Here is a 7,376-nt window from a genome sequence, read left to right as displayed (position 1 = left end):
GGAGAGAGAGGAGGGAGGGAAAGGGGTGGAGAGAGAGGAGGGAGGGAAAGGGGTGGAGAGAGAGGAGGGAGGGAAAGGGGTGGAGAGAGAGGAGGGAAGGAAAGGGGTGGAGAGAGAGGAGGGAGGGAAAGGGGTGGAGAGAGAGGAGGGAGGGAGAGAGAGAGGAGGGAGGGAAAGGGGTGGAGAGAGAGGAGGGAGGGAAAGGGGTGGAGAGAGAGGAGGGAGGGAAAGGGGTGGAGGGAGAGGAGGGAGGGAAAGGGGTGGAGAGAGAGGAGGGAGGGAAAGGGGTGGAGAGAGAGGAGGGAGGGAAAGGGGTGGAGAGAGAGGAGGGAGGGAAAGGGGTGGAAGGAGAGGAGGGAGGGAAAGGGGTGGAAGGAGAGGAGGGAGGGAAAGGGGTGGAAGGAGAGGAGAGGGGGAAAAGGGTGGAAGGAGAGGAGAGGGGGAAAGGGGTGGAGGGAGAGGAGAGGGGGAAAGGGGTGGAGGGAGAGGAGAGGGGGAAAGGGGTGGAGGGAGAGGAGAGGGGGAAAGGGGTGGAGGGAGAGGAGAGGGGGAAAGGGGTGGAGGGAGAGGAGAGGGGGAAAGGGGTGGAGGGAGGGAAAGGGGTGGAGAGAGAGGAGAGAGGGAAAGGGTTGGAGAGAGGAGGGAGGGAAAGGGTTGGAGAGAGGAGGGAGGGAAAGGGGTGGAGAGAGGAGGGAGGGAAAGGGGTGGCAGAGAGAGGAAGGGAGGGAGTGAAAGGGGGCGGAGAGCGAGGGGGAGGGAGTGAGTGAAAGGGGCAGAAAGAGAGGGGGAGGGAGGGAGTGTAAGGGGGGGCGGAGAGAGAGGGGGGAGGGAGTGTAAGGGGGGGCGGGGACAGAGGCGTGAGGGAGGGTAAGGGGGCGGGGCGAGAGGGAGGGAAAGAGGGGCGGAGAGAGAGGGGGAGGGAAACGGGGCTGGTGAGCGAGGGAGGAAAAGGGGTGGAGAGAGGAGGGGGGAGGGAAAGGGGGGCGGAAGGAGTGAGAGGGAGCGGAGAGGAGAGAGGGGGAGGGAAAGGGGGGGCAGAGGGAGTGAGAGGGGGCGGAGAGGAGAGAGGGGGAGGGAGAGGGGGAGGGTAAGGGAGAGGAGAGAGGGGGAGGGAAAGGGGCGGAGGGAGGGAAATGGGGGCAGAGAGGGAGGGAAAGGAGAGGGGGAGGGAGCGTAAGGAGGGCGGAGAGAGAGGGGGAGGGAGGGAGGTAAAGGGGTGGAGAGGGAGCGGGAGGGAGGTAAAGGGAGGTGGAGAAGGAGAGGGAGGGAAAGGGGACGGAGAGAGAGCGGAGGGAGGGAGGGAGAGGGGGCGGAGAGAGGGGGAGGGAAAGGGGGGGCGGAGAGAGGGGGAGGGAAAGGGGGGGCGGAGAGAGGGGGAGGGAAAGGGGGGGTGGAGTGGGGGAGGGTGGAAAAGAGTGGAGGAGGGATGGAGGCACCTTGGGGGCGGAGAGAGAGGGAAAGGGGGTGGAGAGGGGGGAGGGTGGGAAAGGAGAGAGGGAAAGGGGGGGCGGAGAAAGCAGGAAAGTGGGGCGAAGGGAGGGAAAGGAGGGGGGAGGGCGGGAGGGAAAGGAGGGGGGAGGGAAGGGAAGGAAAGGAGGGGGCCGAGAGCGGAGGGGAGGGAGGGAAAGGAGGGGGCCGGGAGGGAAAGGAGGTGGGAGGGAGGGAATGGGGTGGAGAGGGAGGGAGGGAAAGGGGGCGGAGAGGGGGGAGGGAGTGAGGGAGGGAAAGGAGAGGGGAGGGAAGGAAAGGAGGGGGGAGGGCGGGAGGGAAGGAAAGGAGGGGGGAGGGAGGGAGGGAAAGGAGCGGAGAGGGCGCGAGGGAAAGGGGGGCGGATAGGGGGGAGGGAGGGATAGGGGGGTGGAGAGGGAGGGGGAGGGAGGTAAAGGGGGGTGGAGAGGGAGGGAAAGGGGACGGAGAGAGAGCGGAGAGAGGGAGGGAAAGGGGGGCGGAGAGAGAGGGGGAGGGAAAGGGGGGGGCGGAGAGAGAGGGAAAGGGGGGGTGGAGAGGAGTAGGGAGGGAGGGAGGGAAAGGGGGGTGGAGTGGGGGAGGGTGGGAAAGGGGAGTGGAGTGGGGGAGGGTGGAAAAGGGTGGAGGAGGGAGGGAGGGAGGCACCTGGGGGCGGAGAGAGAGGGAAAGGGGGTGGAGAGGGGGGAGGGTGGGAAAGGGGGGAGTGAAAGGGGGGCGGAGGGAGGGAGGGAGGGAAGGGGGGGCGGAGAGAGGGAAAAGGGGGGCAGAGAAAGCAGGAAAGTGGGGCGGAGGGAGGGAGGGAAAGGAGGGGGGAGGGAAGGGAAGGAAAGGAGGGGGCCGAGAGCGGAGGGAAGGGAGGGAAAGGAGGGGGCCGGGAGGGAATGGGGTGGAGAGGGGAGGGAAGGAAAGGAGGGGGGAGGGCGGGAGGGAAAGGGGCAGAGAGGGAGGGAGGGGAAAGGAGCGGAGAGGGCGCGAGGGAAAGGGGGGCGGATAGGGGGGAGGGAGGGAAAGGGGGCGGAGAGGGGAGTGGGAGTGAGGGAGGGAAGGTGGGAGTGAGGGAGGGAAGGGGGGACAGAGAGGGAGGGGGGAGGGAGGGAAGGAGGGTGGGAAAGGGGGTGGAGAGAGAGGAGGAGGGAAGGACGGAGTGATAGGGGGGCGGAGAGAGAGGGAGGGAGGGAAAGGGGGGCGGAGAGAGAGGGAGGGAGGGAAAGGGGGGCGGAGAGAGACGGGGAGGGAAGGAGGGAGGGAATGGGGGGGTGGAGAGAGAGGGAGAGATAGGGGGGCAGAGAGAGAGGGAAAGGAGGGGGCCGGGAGCGGAGGGAAAAGAGGGGGCCGGGAGGGAAAGGAGGGGGCCGAGAGGGAGGGAGTAAAAGGGGGGCGGAGATGGCGGAGAGAGTGAGGGCGGGAAGGGAGGGAAAGGGGGGCGGAGAGGGCGGAGGGAGTGAGGGAGGGAAAGGAGAGGGGCGGGAGGGAAAGAGGCGGAGAGGGAGGGAAGGAAAGGAGGGGGGAGGGAGGGAAGGAAAGGAGGGGGGAGGGAGGGAGGGAAAGGAGCGGAGAGGGAGCGAGGGAAAGGGGGGCGGAGAGGGGGGAGGGAGTGAGGAAGGGAAAGGGGGACGGGGGGGGGGGGAGGGAGAGGGGGGAGAAAAAGGGGGGCGGACCGGGAAAGGGGGGCGGAGAGAGGGAAAGGGGGATGGAGAGAGAGGATATGGGGGGTGGAGAGAGAGCGGGGAGGGAGGGGGGCGGGGTGGGATGGAGGGAGGGCATGGGGCCCGGAGAGAGGGAAAGGCGGGCGGGGAGGGAGGGAGGGTAAGGGGGGCGGAGAGAGGGGTGATGGAGGGCACGGGGCTCGGAGAGAGGGAAAGGGGGGTGGGGAGGGAGGGTGGGGAGAGAGAGAAAGGCGGACGGAGAGAGAGGGGAGGGAAGGCATGGGGCCCAGAGAGAGGGGATTGGGAGGGAAACGGGGGCGGAGAGAGAAGGGGACACGCACACCAAGCGTGAGAGGGATCAAGGTCTCTCCTGACAGATATCTATTCCAAACACTCTTAAGTCAAGTGTAGGGTCAGAGATTGACTACTTGTTCAAGCAAAAACAATGCCAGCTATGTCACTGAATCAGTTTTCAATATCATGCCAAGAAAGTAAGTCAATAAATTTGGCTTCTCATTTAAAGCTTCTTCACAAAAATGCACATTTGTTGTTTATATTAGATACATTTTTAATGCATTTATCTTACGAAATTTGCAGCCTCCTTATGTCCACTTCACAACTTATTTTCTGACTTATCTTTGTGTCATCAGCAAGTTTAGCAACCATACCTTCGGTCCCTTCATTCAAGTCAATTATCTCAATTGTAAAAAGTTGAGGCCCCAGCACAGATCGCTGCGGCACCACTCGTTACATTTTGCCAAATGGTTAATGACCCATTTATGCCTCCTCACTGTTTCCAGTTCACGAGCCAATCTATCCATGCCAATAACTTACTTCCTGAAGCCTGGCTACCCGACCCGAACCCAACCCAACCCAACCCCCCAACCCAACCCGAACCCGAACCCGAACCCAACCAAACCCGACTACATGTGTCGAGTTCAGGTCATGTCTGTATTCTGTGTCCAGCATTCGGGCTCGGGTCGGGCTGGACTGTACTGTTTAGTTTTGTATTGTTTTAGTTTCAATCTACGATTTTTTTCTGTTTCAATGATGTGTTTGTTATTTTTGGCTCAGGTCAGGCATGAAAATAAAATTAAAGGACTTGGGTCCAGGTCAGGTTTTAATTTCATATCCGAGCCAGCCTTTATTACCCAGTACACCATGAGCTTTTATTTTCTGCAGTAACCGTTGATGTGGCACCTTATCAAATGCCTTCTGGAAATCTAAGTACAATACATTGACCGGTTCCCCTTTATCCACCGCACATGTAACTCCCTCAAAGAACACCAATAAATTGGTTAAATTAAACATGATTTCCCTTTTACAAAACCGTGCTCACTCTGCCTGTCCAATCTTTCCTCATAATTAAAATTCTCCAGTCCGGGCATTATCCTCATAAATCTCTGTATTCTCTCTCGAGCAAACTTCTATAGTGTGGTGACCAGAACTGCATGCAGTGCTCCAGCTGTGGCCTAACTAGTGTTTCATGCCATTCCAGCAATACCTCCCAGCTCTTGTGATCTATGCCTTGCCTAATGGCAAACATTTAAAGAATGCATGGATGAACTGCAACAATTGTTTATCCCTGTCTGGTGCAAAAGTAAAACGGGAAAGGTAGCCAAATCATGGCTTACAAGGGAAATTAGAGATAGCATTAGATCAAAGGAAGAGGCATATAGATTTGCCAGAAAAAACAACAGACCTGAGGATTGGGAGCAGTTTAGAATTCAGCAAAGGAGGGACAAGGGATTGATTAAGAAGGGGAAAATAGAGTACGAGAGCAAGCTTGCGGGGAACATAAAAACTGACTGTAAAAGTTTCTATCGGTATGTGAAGAGAAAAAGATTGGTGAAGACAAATGTACAAAGAGCAAAGAACAGTACAACACAGGAACAGGCCATTCGGCCCTCCATGCCTGCGCCGATCGTGATGCCTGTCTAAACTAAAACCTTCTGCACTTCCGGGGACCGTATCCCTCTATTCCCATCCTATTCATGTATTTGTCGAGATGCATCTTAGACGTCGCTATCGTACCTGCTTCCACCACCTCACCCGGCCAAGTTCCAGGCACTCAGCACCCTCTGTGTAAAAAAAACTTGCCTCGCACATCCCCTCTAAACTTTGCCCCTCTCACCTTAAATTTATGTCCCCTAGTAACTGACTCTTCCAGTAGGTCCCTTATAGTCAGAAACAGGGGAATTTATTATGGGGAACAAAGAAATGGCTGACCAAATAAATGCATACTTTGGTTCTGTCTTCACAAAGGAGAGCACAAATATCATACCAGAAATGTTGGGGAACACAGGGTTTCGTGAGAGAGAGGAACTGAAGGCAATCAGTATTAGTAGAGAAATGGTGTTGGGGAAATTGATGGGATTGAAGGCCGATAAATTCCCAGGTCCTGATGATATGCATCCCAGAATACTTGAGGAAGTGGCCCTAGAAATAGTGGATGCATTGGTGGTCATCTTCCAAGATTCTATAGACTCTGGAACAGTTCCTACAGATTGGAGGGTAGCTAATGTAACCCCACTATTTAAAAAGGGAGGTAGAGAGAAAGCAGGGAATTATAGACCAGTCAGCCTGATGTTGGTAGTGAGGAAGATTCTAGAGTCCATTACATTTTATAGCAGAGCACTTAGAGAACAGTGGTAGAATCGGGCAGAGTTGGCATGGATTTACGAAAGGGAAATCATGCTTGACAAATCTACTAGAATTCTTCGAGGATGTAACTAGTAGAGTTGATGAGGGGGAGCCAGCGGATGTGGTTTATTTGGACTTTCAGAAAGCTTTTGACAAAAGTCCCACATAAGAGATTAGCGTGTAAAATTAAAGCACATGGGATTGGGGATAGTGTATTGCGATGGATAGAAAATTAGTTGGCAGACAGGAAACAAAGAGTAGGGATAAATGGGTCTTTTTCCGAATGGCAGGCAGTGACTAGTGGGGTACTGCAGGGATCGGTGCTCGGACCCCAGCTATTCACAATATATATTAATGATTTAAATGAGGGAACTAAATGTAATATCTCCAAATTTGCAGATGATACAAAACTGGGTGGGAGGGTGAGTTGTGAGGATGATGCAGAGAGTCTTCAGGGTGATTTGGACAAGTTGAGTGAGTGGGCTAATGCATGGTAGATGCAGTATAATGTGGATAAATGTGAGGTTATCCACTTTTGTAGCAAAAACAGGAAGGCAGATTATCTGAACGGATATAAACTGAGAGAGGGGAATATGCAGCGAGACCTGGGTGTTCTCATACACCAGTCGCTGAAGGTAAGCATGCAAGTCCAACAGGCAATAAAAAAGGCAAATGGTATGTTGGCCTTCATAGCGCGAGGGTTCGAGTACAGGAGCAGGGATGTCTTGCTGAAATTATACAGGGCCGCACCTGGAATATTGTCTCCTTATCTGAGGAAGGATGTTCTTGCTATAGAGGGAGTGCAGCGAAGGTTTACCAGACTGATTCCTGGGATGGCGGGACTGACGTATGAGGAGAGGTTGAGTTGGTTAGGATTATATTCGCTGGAGTTCAGAAGAGTGAGGGGGGATCTTATAGAACAAAGAACAAGAACAGCACAGGAACAGGCCATTCGGCCCTCCAAGCCTGCGCCGATCATGATGCCTGCCTAAACTAACATCTTCTGCACTTCCGGGGCCCATATCCCTCTATTCCCTTCCTATTCATGTATTTGTCAAGATGTCTCTTAAACGTCGCTATCGTATCTGCTTCCACCACCTCCCCTGGCAGCAAGTTCCTATAAAACCTATAAAATTCTAACAGGACTTGACAGGGTAGATGCAGGAAGGATGTTCCCGATGGTGGGGAGTCCAGAACCAGGGGTCATAGTCTAAGGATACGGGGTAAACCTTTCAGGACTGACATGAGAAATTTCTTCACCCAGAGAGTGGTGAGCCTGTGGAATTCGCTACCACAGAAAGCAGTTGAGGCCAAAACATTGTATGTTTTCAAGAAGGAGTTCGATATAGCTCTTGGGTCTAAAGGGATCAAAGGGTATGGGGAGAAAGCGGGAACAGGTTACTGAGTTGGATGATCAGCATGATCATAATGAATGGCGGAGCAGGCTCAAAGGGCCGAATGGCCTACTCCTGCTCCTATTTTCTATGTTTCTATGTAAGTGTCCATGTGCCGCCTTGACTACTTTCTCTACCTGTTCAGCCACCTTCAGGGATCTGTAGAAATGCACTCCAAGGTCCCTCTGTTTCACTACTCTTTCTAGCAGTTATTATGTATTCCCTT

Source organism: Heterodontus francisci, chromosome 31, assembly GCF_036365525.1.
Source record: "Heterodontus francisci isolate sHetFra1 chromosome 31, sHetFra1.hap1, whole genome shotgun sequence".
Taxonomy (NCBI): Eukaryota; Metazoa; Chordata; class Chondrichthyes; order Heterodontiformes; family Heterodontidae; genus Heterodontus; species Heterodontus francisci.
Note: the sequence above shows the minus strand (reverse complement) of the source record.